At 43.1% G+C, this 6,000-nt stretch overlaps 1 protein-coding gene across 1 annotated transcript in view; it reads left to right on the top strand.

The window, feature by feature from the left end:
* Window positions 1–1,571: 1,571 nt before the first annotated feature.
* Window positions 1,572–6,000, top strand: part of MED4 (mediator complex subunit 4) — a 46,409-nt gene continuing 41,980 nt past the window's right edge. Inside the window, exon 1 of the mRNA XM_080798285.1 lies at window positions 1,572–1,745. The gene's annotated coding sequence lies outside the window, so the exon portion shown is untranslated. The remainder of the gene's footprint in view (window positions 1,746–6,000) is intronic.

Genomic DNA, 6,000 nt, shown 5'->3' with positions numbered 1-6,000 from the left:
TCAGAAATAGCCACCTGGGCTAATTTCCTAAGTGGCCATTCTCTTGTTTTGACCAGCAGGAGGGGTGTGATCTGTTTTCCACATACAGTGTGTGTCGGTTGGCTTGCTGCCAGCCTGATTCTCTCAACCGAAAGAAAACCGAACTCTCTCTAAAATTGGAGGACAAGAGGGAATTTGTGGGAATATTGCAGATTAATCCACTTTGCTGTGATCCGGCCTGGCCCATTTTTAGTGGGGGCTGGTTCAGGGTTAGTTTGTGGTTACATAAACTTGCCAGCCATCCGGAAGAGGAAACAATACCCTCTGGTGGTAAGATTATATCCTGCACCACGTACCCTAAATTTCAGCTCTAGGCCAGGTTGCCTTGCTTGCACTTGTACCTCAGTACACAGGAACATTTTTAATCACAGAAATCTACGCTTCTTTAAAAGTTTGTTTGTTTGTTTGTTTGTTTATTGTAATCTCTACACCCCACAGGGAACTCGAGCTCACAACCCTGAGATCAAGAGTCGCACGCTCTACAGGAGCCTCCAGCAATCTATACTCAAAGAAATCAACCCCACTTTTTATTTATTTATTTATTTTTTTAAAAGATTTTATTTATTTATTTGACAGGCAGAGATCACAAGTAGGCAGAGAGGTGGACAGAGAGAGAGAGAGGAAGGGAAGCAGGCTCCCTGCTGAGCAGAGAGCCCGATGCGGGGCTCGATCCCAGGACCCTGGGATCATGACCTGAGCCGAAGGCAGAGGCTTTAACCCACTGAGCCACCCAGGCGCCCCACAACCCCACTTTTAAAAAAAAAAATTATTTATTTATTTTGACAGAGAGAGATCACAAGTAGGCAGAGAGGCAGGCAGAGAGAGAAGGGGAAGCAGGCTCCCCACTGAGCAGAGAGCTCAATGTGGGGCCCGATCCCAGGACCATGACCTTAGCTGGAGGCAGAGGCTTTAACCCACTGAGCCACCCAGGGGCCCCTCAAACCCACCTTTTATCTTAAGTGATAGTATAGAGATACAAACAGTAAAATTTCCCTTTCCCAATTACGCTTTTATTGTTCTGAGTTACTATGTTAAACAATATGCAGATCAAAATTATTAAGTGCTCTATCATATTATGGAAAAAAACTCCCGTCATTCTGCAAACTACAGAGCTGAAGTTGATTTTTGTATATACCATTATTTATGGTGTTGTTATTGTTATGCTTCTTGGAGGTCCATTTTGTTTTCAGAATGTGTCTATTGGTGTGGTATAGGTTTTTGTCACTCAGAAGGTATGCCACTATGTTCTGCTGCATGCGACAACGTTCAGATGTATTCATAATCCTAGGTTCCAGTTTTCTTGTTAATGTATCCACTCGAATTGTCACAGTTGGGTTGATTGCAGGGGAACATTATCACACCAGCTGCTCTGGCTCTGCAATTAGCCGGCCTGGTATGGAATGTTTGGTGTAAGCTGGAGTTCCCGTGGACTCTGGACATTTGCCTTCCTGAGTCTCTGCCTTTGACTTTCCCTTTGGGAATCATGCCATAAAGGTCACTGTTTCCCGTTCCAAATAGTCCTTTTAGTTTCTGTTTTGTGAGAACTCTGTATAAAGCTTTTTCCCTTGACCATTTGTCCTCCCAGGCCTGAGACTGCTTCTGAAGTCGAGAGAACTGAATAAATCCAGGATTCCTTCCTGGGAACTGGGTACTTGTCATTGAAGAGTAGAGTGTCTTTGGAGAAGCTTGTGGCACCAGGATTTGAGGTGAGAGAGGAGGAAGAGGGGGCTCAGCCCATCATTTAAAACTTGCATTTGCTTCTTGTCAGAATGCTCATGGGCACTTGGTAGGTGACCGACTGTGGTGGTCTGTCTGGGATTGAGGGATTGTCCAGGACATGGGGTTCTAGTGTTAAACTGACAAAGTCCCAGGTAAACTGGACTAGTTGGTCATACCGGTGTGGGTTTAGGACTGTATGAATCCTTTCTTTGCTCCTCTCGCTCTCTGTAGGTAATTGTTCTTCCCTTTACCCCAGATCCGCCGAGAGTTGTTTCTTACGCATCCTAATAAAACCCATGATGTCTGAAAATGACAACCTATTAAGGATGTACTACATTTCAAACATGTTAATCATGGAAAAACCTTTCACTGGGGTTTAAAAATTACATAGACTTTACATAAACATGAACTTGAGACAGATCTGCTTACACCAGTCTAAAGAAGAATTTCTCATAGTTTCTAGGCACAGAGTGAAGGTTGACTGTTAGGTGCCACGTCTGGTGCTGGGGATGGGGAACGGAATGGATACACAGATAAATGCCACAGAATGACTAGCGCTACAAGAGTAGTGTAAGAGGCTAAAGAACAAAGTGATTGCTGTGGGCTGGGATACTGGGAGAGGCTTAAAACAAGAAGTGGGATGTGGAGAGAGCTAGAGAGGAATCCAGAAGAAAGGGTAGTCTCTAGATAGAGGAGAAGACTTTTCCAGGCAGTGGAAAGAACAGCCTATAGACTCAGAAATGCCTGGGTAGGATGTGCCTAGGCGAGTTGCTCTGAAGCTGAGTTTTCAAATGAGGGGTCGGTTTGAAGAGGGTGTGTAGGACAATTCTTGTATTTCTATACGGCTGCTTTTGCAATCACCATAGACCCAGTGAGCACATCTTTACCGAACAGAGGGAGCCCTTCTTTTTCCTCCTGTCCCTCTGCCAGCTCTTTGAGGTTAGGCCTGGCATCTCCAAAGAATGACCTGACTGTCTCAGTAAATATTTGGGGTGCAAAGAACTGGAGCATTGTCCAAGCCCTGTGTGCCCACTCCACCCTTCCTCCTATTGAGTCCTCTGCAGAGTAGGGCGGCTCACAGAGTATGGCCAAGGAAGCTATCCTTCCCCTCCTTGTAAACAAGCTTTGGCACGGAGATAAGGAGCATCGGTCCCTGCACCCTGTTCTCGGCAAAAGCAATGAACATTTGTACATGAAATGGGACTGTTAAATGACTGCTGGTTTCCTTTACAGTTTATGGTTCATTAGTGGGTTTTCAATGACCTTATCGTAGACTGGACATAGCAAAATATCACGGCACAATTTTACCTAAATGGCCTTTTGCTTACACAAATCCCATTGTTCTGTGTCGAAAGGAAACCCTTTCCTTTCCGGGCAAAGACAACGTGAAGGTATGTTTATGAACTGGATAACAACCACTGTCATGAATGGGACCAAGGAAGACAGAAGTAAACATAGAAGATGCCTTCAGTGAGGTTTGGGAGCAAGGACACGAGGAAGGTTCTCATGCCTCTTCCACAAGCTTTCCATCTAAAAATTCCTTCTCATGGAAAGAAGAGCTTTAATCTGTAAATTCTCCTGGGAAGATTATGACTGTCTTAACTCTCACACTGACAAATCTGTATCAGTGTTTTCCCTTTGGTGAGTAATAGGTAAGGCCTTGAATGCTTAAAAAGAGGTATCTGCAGATATGAGAAAATGCTGCCAAAAAGGAAGGCTTAGCATCTTAAAATCAGATTTCTTGCCCCTAATTTTTTTTTTTTTTTGGAAATTTGTCATAGCTTTTATCTGAAATGGCTTGAATCACAACCATACTCGGGAAAACGGTCTTTTATTTTCCTTGTTTTGGATTTGTAGTTTCTTAATACTGTAAGGTCTTGACCGTCTACCACCTTCCTTTTGTTGTTCAATGTCCTTCCTTTTCTCTCAAACTCTTTTGTAAACTATTTTAAGCTGCCCCATTTTGCTCCCGAATTTCCCCCTTGATTCCCACTGGTTGTGTTTATTAGCTCACAATGATTGCTTCCTTTCTCAGGTCTGGAAGGGCGTAACTGTGCTCAGGTATGACTCTGGCCCTTAAAAAACATGAATACAAGGCATAAATAACATTAAGTTGATGACTATATCTATTAGAAATATTTTGATCACCGTTCTGCTGCCATTTGTTTTATCTGAAAACATAGGTTGACAACTAGTATGTATATGCTGTAAAAAATGGGAGGAAAATTCCACTAGACAATGTGGATTAATCAGAAGCATTTTTTTTTAAACCCTAGCTTTATACTTCTTTTTGTGCCTGTTGGTCCTTAATCATAGCTACAGCTGAGACTCCTTCTCTCCCCATTCTTTGAGTCTCTGATATCTCCTTACCCACATCTCTTTGTAAATCATTATTATTTCTTTTAATTTTGCCATTGTTTCTGCCCTTGGTCCTGTCAGTTAGATCACTGTCATCTGAATTAAATGCTAAGATATAGGGCTTGCAATTAAGTTAAAATGTTTCCTTGGAGTGGGTCCAGTTCTTCTTATCTTTTTGGATAAGCAATAGCTTTCAAGGTCCTGGCTGGAAGATTGTTATTTTGAATTAAGGATCCTTATCTCCACATAATTTGAACAATCCCAGACTACAGGGGCATTACCCAGGTCCACCAGACCATTCTTCATTAGCACTGTTCAGTGTGAAAGTCTAGAGAAGAACTTGGACAGCCATGGTAGACCAGGCAGCTCAACAAAGAACATCCGAAGAAGCTACTAGGAGAATATTCTACCATTTATGTCCATTTAAATGCCACTTCCAAGTCATACTGTTCTCTAAAAGTTCAGTTAGTCCTGGTTCATGGCTCAAAGCGCTTTGAATGTATCAGCCCATTAGCCCTCTGCATTCCCCTGAGTCTGAGAGCGGACAAGTGGAAATAACCCAGTTTCCAAATGCGGACTCAGAGGCACAGGAAGCTTAAATAACTTCAACAGGATCACTAATTCAGGCAGCAAACCAGTACACACATGGGACCGAGAGAGCGTCACGGTGTTCCATAGGCCTGAATGTGGTAACCTCTGCTGGTGTTCCTATAACTAGCAGATCCACAACGCTGTGGTGAGATAACCCACCTCTGTACTGAACTCCTTATCCCTGACACTTGGGAGTAAACAAGCTGACTTTAGGGAACATCATTTACAAAGGAAAGTTTTGTTTCCTGGGCCATCTTCTCTCTGGAATAGAAATGCCAGAATTCAAAACTTGGCCCTACCAGAGTGACCCTAGGCAGGTTTCCTAATCTCTCCATGACTCAGTTTCCTCATCTGTAAAAGCATGATTAGTAATAGTATGTCCCTCAGACAGGGTGCTGTGGGGACTGAACAAGTTAATTCATGTAAAGCACTTAAACCTGACACATAAGTATGCCATAAACATGAGTTGTTTCTCTTGTTCTTCCTCTCCTTCTTTGGGAAGCTTTTTCATGCCAGGACCTTCCCATTCTCTTACTTCCTCTTCTCATCAAAATAGCAAAGGATCCAGTATCAGCTATTAATATTTTAGTGAGAGTTTCATGTTACCTGGGCCAACTGGTTTGCTTATCAAGCATTATCTCTAATTGTGGAATGAAAAACTTGATTCCCAGTTTAAGGAAGGTCGGATACCATAAATGTTTTGAGGGAGTAGGGGAAGGTGGGAGATGAGAATAGGAAAAACCTCAGTTAGCCTCAAAAATATCTGAAGGAACCTGCTTAAGTATTTGCAAGGTTCATCTTCTGCTTAAGACCAGTCTACCCACTTGACCAGAACCCCTTCCTTCTTTTTTTTTTTTTTTAAGATTTTATTTATTTATTTGAGAGAGAGAGAGAGAGAGAGAGAGAGAGCATGAGTGAAGAAAGTTCAGTGGGAGAAGCAGACTCGCTGCAGGACTCGATCCGGGGACTCTGGGATCATAACCTGAGCCGAAGGCAGTTGCTTAACCAACTGAGCCACCCAGGTGCCCCTCCCTCCCTTCTTTTAAAATCCCTCTCCATCCCTATTCTGTTCCTTCTCAGCTCAGCATGAACAACTTTTCCTTTACTCACCCTTAGTATTTTATCCTTCTTTCCTCCTACTCTAGACCAAGACCTTTAATTGCCAGGAATTCAGGGCCTGTTTTCGAGTGTCTTCTGCTATGCTCCACGAGCCATTTCTAGCCTTGGTTCTCTTCACTCCAACCCTGCTTTGCCTTGATGACACTGTTGTGTAGGCCAAAAGTGAGAAGATTT

Source organism: Martes martes (assembly GCF_963455335.1).
Source record: "Martes martes genome assembly, chromosome: 3".
NCBI classification, from domain to species: Eukaryota; Metazoa; Chordata; class Mammalia; order Carnivora; family Mustelidae; genus Martes; species Martes martes.
Note: the sequence above shows the minus strand (reverse complement) of the source record. Positions and strands in the feature narration are given on the sequence as shown.